The 10242-nt window shown below is 34.9% G+C and overlaps 1 non-coding gene across 1 annotated transcript; it reads right to left on the bottom strand.

Moving 5' to 3' along the window:
- Positions 1-489: 489 nt before the first annotated feature.
- On the bottom strand, positions 490-596 carry LOC121220509 (small nucleolar RNA R71). Its single transcript, XR_005917715.1, has one exon. It is a non-coding gene; the product is annotated as a small nucleolar RNA R71 (small nucleolar RNA).
- Positions 597-10242: the final 9646 nt, after the last annotated feature.

A 10242-nucleotide genomic window follows, 5' to 3' on the forward strand; every position in this document is an offset into this window, starting at 1 on the left:
ATTGAATCTCCTGCTTCTGTTTCTGAAGTCTTTGAGGGTAGGGTGGTGGTGGTTTCATTACTAGGACTGATTCTGGTTGATTCATCTTTGGCGGCAATTCTCCCTCATAGGTCAGATCGGTTGGAACTTCGACCTCGTCAATTGGCACAACGTGTAATGGATCTAAGCTCAAGAATTAGAAGACCAGATATTGAGGTAATCCAGTTTGAATTGAAACCAGTGATGTTTCAAATGCTACAAACGGTGGGCCAATTTCGTGGTATGCTCACGGAAGATCCACATCTCCACCTTTGATTGTTTATGGAGGTGAGTGATTCATTCACGATGGCTGGTGTGACTGAAGATGCATTGAGGTTGAAGTTGTTTTCATACTTGTTGCGAGATCGAGCATGAGCATGACTCAATTCATTGCCACCAAGTTTCATATCTACATGGCAAGAATTAGCAGAGAGATTTTTGGTTAAGTATTTCCTACCTAGCAAAAATGCTATGTTAAGGAATGAGGTCACAACTTTCCAACAATTGGATGACGAGTCTTTGTAAGAGGCTTGGGAGCGATTCAAGAAGTTACTTCGTAAGTGTCCTCATCATGGGATTCCTCATTGTATCTAGTTGGAGACATTCTATAATGGTCTCAATGCACATGCAAGGTTGATGGTAGATGCTTCCGTGAAAGGTGTAATTTTATCTAAGTCTTATAATGAGGCTTATGAGATAATAGAGAGGATCGCGAGTAATAACCATCAATGGCCAACAAATCGAACAGCTTCAGGAAGATGTGTAGCCGGAGTTCATGAAGTTGACGCCCTGACTTTATTATTCGCTCAGGTATCGTCTATTTCCTATTTGATAAAATAGTTAACCGCTAATAGTACTAATAATTCTACAGCTCAGCCACCAAGTCCGTTTGAAGTAGTTTCCTGTGTGTACTGTGGGGAAGGTCATTCTTTTGAGATTTGTCCATGAAATCCCGAGTCAGTGTACTATGTGGGGAGAGAATATCAAAATATGAGTGGAAAAGGACCCCATTCCAACTTCTGAAATCATTCATGGCGTAATCTTCCTATATTTCCTTTGATCAACCAAGGAAATGGACTGAACAACAACTTATTGCTGCAAAGACCCAACCAATCTCAAGGGTTAATCAGTAAGCTCCAAAACCACTTTAAGTTGAGGAATCAAACAGTTTGGAGAACTTGTTGAAAGCGAACAAGGCAAAGAATAACGCTTTGATTCAAAGCCAAGCAGCAACACCAAAAAATTTGGAAAACCAAATGGGTCAGTTAGCTACGGAGCTACGTAATAGACCACAAGGAACTTTGCAGAACGATACTGAGAATCTAAGAAATTTGGGTAAAGAACATATCAAGGCAGTGGCATTGCGAAGTGGTAAAATTCTAGAACCCCAATTGATTGATGTCGAAGATAAGCCCGTTGAGAAGAATCAACCAGCTGTTGAAGTTCCTACACCAAAGGAATCAGAATCAGCAAAGTCTGACAAGGTAAACCCTAACTTAGTGAATTCAGATATTTTAACATATTCTTTGGATGTAGATTTACCTAATCAGAAAAGTTGTCCTATTCAACTGAGAGTTCCATCACCTCCATATCTGCAAAGATTGCAGCAAAACAAGCAGAAATAGGAGGTGCAATTCAAGAAGTTTTTGGATGTTCTGAAGCAGTTACACATCAATACTTCGTTGGTGGAGGCGTTAGAACAAATGCCAAATTATGTGAAGGTTATGAAGGATATACTATCCAAGAAGAAACGATTGAGTGAGTATGAGACTGCTGCCTTGACAAAGGAGTGTAGTGCATTCCTACAGAACAAATTGCCACCGAAATTGAAAGACTCATGAAGCTTTATTATACCCTATAACATTGGTGAATCTTACTGTGGTAAAGCTTTGTGTGACTTAGGAGCGAATATCAACTTGATGCCTAATTCTAATTTCAAGATGTTATGGATAGGTGAAGTAAGACCTACAACTGTGACGCTTCAGCTAGCTGATCGATCTTTAGCATATCTCGAAGGAAAGATCGAAGATGTTTTGGTAAGGGTCGATAAATTTATTTTTCCTGCTGATTTTATTGTCTTAGATTTCCTGCTGGTAAGAGTCGATCAATTTATCTATCCTATTTTAGATAGTTCGTGGGTAAATCTGGTGCAATGTGTGCCGAAGAAAGGTGGGATCACGATTGTTGAAAATGAGCATAACGAGTTAATTCCAGCAAGAACTGTTACCAGTTGGAGAATCTTTATTGATTACAGAAAGTTGAACAAAGCCACTCAGAAGGACCATTTTCCATTGCTTTTTATGGATCAGATGTTAGATCGACTGGCAAGTAATGAATTCTATTGTTTTTTAGATGGCTATTCAGGATATAACCAAATAGTTGTAGCCTTGGAGGACCAACATAAAACAACCTTTTGCTTGTCCATACGATACGTTTGCTTTTAGGCGAATACCTTTTGGTTTATGCAATACACCTGCAACTTTTCAAGGATTCATGATGGTAATATTTATTGATATGGTTGAAAATTTTGTTGAGGTTTTCATAGATGATTTTTTTTTGTTTTTGGTAACATTTATGATATTTGTTTTTGGTAACATTTACGAATCTTGTCCTTAATTGGGAAAAATATCATTTTATGGTCAAGAAAGGTATTTTCTTAGGTTATAAGATCTCAAAAAAAGCAATTGAAGTCGATAAAGCAAAGGTGGAATTAATTAAAAGATTACTGGACCCAATGAATTTGAAAGGAGTTTGAAGTTTCTTCGGCCATGCCGGTTTTTATCGAAGGTTTATCAAAGATTTCTTGAAAATTTCTAAACCGTTATGTTTGTTGATAGAGAAAGATACAATGTTTTATTTCAACAAAGCATGTTTGAAAGCTTTTGAGGATATAAAGAAGAAGTTAATCTCACCCCAATAATCGTTACACTTGAGTGGAACTCACCGTTTGAGTTGATGTGCGATGCAAGTGACTATACCGTTGGAGCTGTGATGAGTCAAAGAAGAAATAAAGTGTTTCACCCTATTTACTATGAAAGTAGAACTTTGACGGGAGCCCAACGCAATTATACGGTAACTGAAAAGGAACTCTTCGCTATAGTTTTTCCTTTTGACAAATGCTACTAATATTTTATAGGTACCAAAGTTACAGTATTTACTGACCATGCGACCATTAAATACTTGCTCACGAAGAAAGATGCAAAACAAAGGCTAATTCGTTGCATACTTTTACTCTAAGAATTTGACCTTGAGATTTAGGACAGAAAAGGTGTCGAAAATCAAGTAGCTGATCATCTGTCGAGGTTAGAGCAAGATAAGGTGACTCAATCATGTTTGCCTATCAACAATAATTTCCCAGATGAACACTTATTAGAGGTAAATCAAATTCATGAAATACCATGGTTTGCTAATTTTGCCAATTATCTTGCATGTGAAATAATTCCTCGAGAAATTACATACCAATAAAGGAAAAAATTCCTTCATGATAGTCGGTATTATCTTTGGGAGGATCCCTTCTTGTTTAAACAATGTGTAGATAATATAATTCAAAAGTATGTAGCTGAAAGCAAGATTGCTGAGATCTTGTATCATTGCCATTCATCTCCAAGTAGGGGACACTTTAGTGGTTCACGTACTGCAGTAAAGATTTTGCAAGTAGGTTTCTTTTGGCCTATACTATTTAAAGATACTTATGCTTATGTGAAAAACTGTGATAAATGCCAAATGACTTGAAATATATCAAGGAGGAATGAGATACGCTTGACAAACATTTTGGAGATTGAATTGTTCGACGTATGGGGCATTAACTTCTTAGGCCCATTTTCTTCTCCGTATGGGAATAAATACATCTTAGTTGTTGTGGAGTATGTATCCAAGTGGGTTGAAGCTGAAGCATACCCTATAAATGATGCTAAGGTAGTCATGTGATTCCTACATAAGCATTTGTTTACACGATTTGGGACACCAAAAGCTATTATTAGTGATGAAGGTTCTCACTTTGTGAACAAATGGCTTAAGTGGTTGCTTGACAAATATGATGTGAAGCACAAGATTGCTACTGCCTATCACCCCCAGTCTAACAGGCAAGTTGAAAGAGTGAATCGCGAAATCAAAGGTATCCTTGAAAAGGTAGTATGCCCTAGCAGAAAAGATTGGTTTCGAAGGCTTGATGATGCATTATGGGCCTATTAAACATCACTTAAGACTCCATTAGGAATGACTCCATATCGGTTAGTCGTTGGAAAGGCATGTCATTTGCCATTAGAGTTAGCGAATAAAGCTCACTAGGCTTTGAAGCAGTTGAACTTTGATCTTAAGCAAGCCGGTGAGAAAAGGATGTTACAACTTGATGAGTTGGAAGAGCTGAGGTTGTTTTCCTATGAGAATGCCAAAATGTGTAAAGAAAGATAAAAAGAGATGGCATGATAGTCATATACAACTTCACAAGTTTAAAGAAGGTCAGAAGGTTTTGTTGTTTAATTCAAGGTTGAAGTTATTTCCTGGGAAGCTTACCATCTACCGAGTTTATCCTTACGGAGCTATTGAATCGTCAACATCTCAAACACTACTAGGATGGTGAAGTTGAGTGAGTTGAATCCTCGCTCAAATTAACAGACCCTTAATTTTTCATAAACTCATTTTGTAAATAAATAAATAATTAGAACTTATTTTTTTAACTCATTACATTTAATTAATTCTGTCTAAGAGATTGGAACTTAAGCGGGACCGCTCTGACCCTTCCAACCTTTCCTAGAAATTAATTTAATGTAATTTGTTAAAAAGAAAATTTCTAATTAAGACTTAATTTTTTTAAAAATTTCATTTGTTCTATTTAAATTTTAAATTTTATTTTAATAAAAGGGGTCAAATTTGGCCCAAGTACTAATCAGTTTTTTTCAGTAAGATACAATTTGAGTTTGAGGCCCAAGACAACATAAAGGAGGGAAAAATCCATGCCCTGCCATCACACCCATTGCTTGCTGCCCAAGTAACCCTAATGTAGCTAATTTTTTGCCACATGTTGCCCTAATTTTTTCTATATAAACCTTTTTCATTCTACTAATCTTCATATCCCTCAAAGCAATTTGCTTACACCCTAAAAATCCCTAAATCTCCTTTTTGTGTTGTCAACATCAAATCTCGAAAGAAACCCTAGTTCTCTTCCCTTTTTGCCGAAATTCCCTTTTACCATCGCAAGATTTTTGCCGTAGCAAGTTCTACCCGCTTTGCCAATTTCTCTTTTCTCTTTTGTGCAGAAACTTTGCCAAATTTTCGGGAAAAGATTCCATGTCTCGTAAAAGAACCAGATCTTCAAAGACTACTCCTGAAACCTGATTTTGATCGATGAAGAAGTGAAAGAGAGATTTGATTCAATCTTCAAGCATCAACCTATGATGCCAGAAGAAGGTTTTGACTTGAAGAGTAATGATTTGATGGTTGTTCCTATACCGATTAGGAAGAAAATCAATGCTCTCAAGTGGGAATGATTTTGTGATGCTCGTTCACTTTTCGATGATGAACTAGTTCGAGAATTCTATGCTAGTTTGAGTACGCAAGATGCTATTGGAGTCATCATTCGATAGAAAAAGGTACCTCTTACTTCTAAGTCCATCAATGATTTGTTTAATTTACTTGATGTTGAAGAAGATGAGTACTACCCTATGATTAACAATATCAATTGGGATTTTCTTCATCAAGTGCTTGATGTTGTGACAAATCTGGGATCCCAATGGATTATAAGAAAGTATGGGAGCCATTCTCATCGAAGAGAGTACTTAAAATGAGTAGCAAAGAGATGGATTTATTTCGTTCGCTACAGTTTTATGCCTATCTCACATAGTTCCACCATTTCGATTGAACGAATGCTTTTGTTATATGCAATTTTGATAGAAAAGTCCACTAATGTTGGGAAAATTATCCTCAAGGAGATTCACGATTGTGCTAAAAAAAAGGCAGAAAGTGCTTATTTCCCATCATTAATCACTTCACTTTGCTTAAAGGCTCATGTTAAAACAGAAGCAATTATGAAGGGGCGATATGTTCAAGGATGCGTTACAAATTATGATCTTGAAAGATTATTAAAGAGGGTGCATGAACTGAATCAAGGCGAACAAGAAGATCTAACTGATCCGAACACAGAAGAGTCAACAGATGGAACTAAAACTGGAGCTAATTCAGTCACAGACACTGAAGAGGAAGAATCTTGTAAGGAACCGGGCATTCCTGAACCAAGGGTTGAGCCAGAAGAAAAACTAGTCAAGCTAAGTGTTGACCCTGAATATACAACTACCATGCCGACTTCTGCAAGTACTTGAAGGAAATCAGAGTTGTCAATTTTGATGGATATGTGCAAGTTCATGCACAATCAACAACAAAATTACTGGAAATATGCAAAAAATAGAGATGACTCAATTCGCAATACTTTTAAGAATATCTCTAATACTTTTGTTCCTGAGTTCCCAGATGCTATCTTTGAGACATGGACGGAAGATGCTAACGATGCAAGAGGAGATGGAGCTAAAGAAGATAAGGGGAATAAGTCAGAAAAATAAAAGGGGGGATTCTTGTCCTATTATTTATTTAATTATTTTTAGGTCTTTAGGAATTTATTTTTTTCATAATTAGGATTTAATTTCTTCAGAATAAAACATAGTAAGCATGAACAAACTTAACACTTCTTTAGAAAGAATAAGACTAAGTGATGTGGTAATGGGAATGAACATGTCTAGGATTGGGTTATTAGGGAAGACTGGGTATTTAAGTAGTCTTAATGACTCACCTTTCTTTTTTTAAAGCCCTACCTGGTGTTCAGTTTTCATTCATTACTTTGTTCATGCAATGAGAACATTGCTTCTTTTTAAAGGGGGTAAGGCAAATAAATTGCTCAAACTTTTAAATTTTTTTCAAGTATGCTTCAATTATTTCTTTCATAAGTATATTTTAATAAATGAATGTTTAGAGATATTTTATTTGTTACTGAGATAGTTTGTATGCAAGTATGAATGATGATTTTATCTAAGTGAAAGTATGTTATCATGAACGATGGAATGCTTGTATGATCTTAGCTTTAGTAATGTTTGCCATGAAAACATAGTTTCTTTTGAGATTAGACATGCATGAAGGTTTATATATTTAGAATTGACTTAATAACTTTCTTGAGGCGAAATCTTAGGGGACATAAAAATCTAAAATGGTATAGGCATTATTTCTTTGGACCGTTTGAGCCTTTTCAAGCCAACCTTATGATATTAGACCCTTGAAACTGTAATTTTGAGCTTAAAGGCCTATTTTTGCAATGAACCTACATTATAAGCCAATTACCATCTGTTTAAAATTATCCTAATTTTGTGCACCTATCTTAACTAAATTTGTCTTGGGAATCAACATTTGAGGAGATTTTCATAAAGATGTATGTGCTCATGCTTAAAAAATAAAAGAGCGAATAAAAGTTCTCTTAGTCTTCAAAAAGGAAAAATGTATGAGCTTGAGTTCAAAATAAGTTTGGGGGTGTTCCAAAGGTTCACTTAAAGAAAAAGGTCGTATTACGAGAAAACCAAGACAAAGTTATAGGTTAAGATTTTTAAAATCGAAATATCTCATCTCTTAAAATCACTACCTTTAACTGAGCCCCATTACAACCTTATAAAAGACCTATTAATTTGATGATTATGTCACCTACATTAGTGGAGAGGAAGTCCTAAGTTCAACATATAAAGATCACAAATAAGCCTTATGATTGTTTGCTTGATTGATAGGAAATTATGTTGAATGAAGAATATTATCTATGGCTATGACATACATGCAACCTATGATTCATGTTGGTATATTTTGAAGCTTAGTATAATCTTAAGGAATGTTTGCACATGATAAAGAAGATCAATAAGCATGTAGTTATTAATGAATGATTATGGGACAAAGATTGATAATGCTTACACAATTAGCAATTTTGCCTTAGCAAGACCATTTGCTGTGCATAAACATTACTTGGGACGAGCAATGATTTAAGTTTGGGGGTGTGTAAACAGAAAAATATATAGGATTTTTCCTATGTAATTTATCACCTTTTAACTTAAATCCGTTGTTAAAACTAAGTAATTGTTTAATAAATTAATAAAATATGTGAAAATATGAAATTAGGACATAGAAATTATTAAATGTGATTTTATGCTTTATTATATAGTTTTCATATAATAAATGACTTATTTTATATTAATTTGAATATATTATTTTTTACGACATAAAGTGGGCCATGCATGATTAAATTAAATAATAAAATATAAAATTATATTTAAAAATTCATTTTAAAATATTTCATTAATAATTTGGGTTTTAATTAATTAATTAAATAGAATAAATTTTATTCTTTAGTCCTCTAACTTGTTGATTTATTCTGGATAGGTTTGATAGCTTTGATGGATTACAAAACTGTTCAAATTGAAGACCAAGCCAACCCAATATTCAGCTACAAATGGATGTCCATTTAAACCATTCATTGGTTTAATAACAAAAGGTCCTTGCAGTGTTAAAAAAATTAGATATTTGCCCGAAGATTTACGATTGAGCGAGTCTTAGTCCCGAGTTGTGTGGCATCCAAAATTGCTTAAAAATCAAGCAAAAATGAAGTCAAATGCCACTAAGCATGGTCGACCACAATTTGAGGAGATTTGAGGTAGTTAACATCCACTATTTTTAACAAACTATTCCCCTCTCCTCACCTATGAATAAAACCCTCTCATTCCTTCATTCATCATCCCTCAAGCATCGCTCAATCATTCTCATCATTCATTATTCTCTCTTTCTCCAAATTATCTTAGCCTTTTCCATTCCCACGCCTAGCATCATCTCTTCATAGATATTTTAGCATTTAAACCTCTCAAAGAACCCTTGGTCAGCCAGCTTGGAGAGCCATCAACAAAGGAGCAAAGCAAAGGAACGAAGGAGCCTTGTCAGTCAGAGTCTTGGGTGATAGCCACTCTGAATTGGGTTTAATCTTCCTTTTCTTTAATTTAATATAAAGATGTTTGCTATGTGTTCTTTGTTCTTATTTACAACAATGTTAGCTTACTTTTATATAAGCTAGGATGATTACTTTGATTAAATCATATTTATTTGATTCATGCTTATAATGTTTGTGCCTCAATCGATCATGTTTTCAATTAAAATCAAGTCTGTATTTCGTTCATACGTGATTGAAATGCACCTAAATTAGTTGAGCGATCTTGACCAGGCGGCAGCTAATGGACACATAATTGAAATGTGCATGCTCAATTTAGATCCTGACCCAATTAAATTGAAGGTTGCTAACAACTCTGACCAAGCTCTATTATCTACATAGTTTTTAGATTTGTGTGATTAAATTGTTTCAAATCTAACACGTCCCTGTTACCTCACACGAATGCTAAGAAGCCCTTAGTAAAGAAGGCTCAGTAAAACGGGGTTTCCAAACTCATGAAAGATCGAGTTGCCATGGAATGTCTTTCCGATTGTTATTAAGCATGTTGATAATAAATTAAGTTTGATTAAAGTAACTATCCTAGTTTATTTATGTTATAATTGTTGCAAATTGTGTTTTATTTTACTAAAATCTATTTCATTCATATAGTTTGCATACTTAGGATAATTTGCATAAGTGATCACTGTATTTAGTTTAATATATTTTAATCACCACTTCTCAACTATATTGTGTTTTTATTTACCAAACTGTTAATATAATTTTATAAATTAAGTGACTTAGCACAAATACAATCCCTGTGGAGACGATAACTTGATACTTACTTATTACTTGATAACGACTGTGTACACTTGCACAAACCTACGCGTTACAGCACACTAGAGCTAAAATTCCCATTTTACCCTTGAAAATTTTAGGCCCTATTTTGTAGTGTGATTACTCTCCCCTTCGAAAAAGAATTTCATCCTCGAAATTTACATGAGCTAAACAAATAAGGATATTACTGTGTCATCACATCATCAGTTTCCCAAGTAGCCTCTTTTGTCTTATGGTTGTGCCACAAAACCTTAACTAATGAAACCCACTTATTTCATAAAATCTTCTCTTCACGAGCTAAAATCTCAATCGATTTTCCCTCATAGGTTAGATCGGTTGAAACTTCGACCTCCTCAATTGGCACAACGTGTAATGGATCTAAACGATACTTCCGCAACATAGACACATGAAAAGCATCATGGATTCGCTTAAGCTCTGGCAGCAAGTTGATTCGATAA

This window comes from Gossypium hirsutum, chromosome D08 (genome assembly GCF_007990345.1).
Source record: "Gossypium hirsutum isolate 1008001.06 chromosome D08, Gossypium_hirsutum_v2.1, whole genome shotgun sequence".
NCBI classification, from domain to species: domain Eukaryota; kingdom Viridiplantae; phylum Streptophyta; class Magnoliopsida; order Malvales; family Malvaceae; genus Gossypium; species Gossypium hirsutum.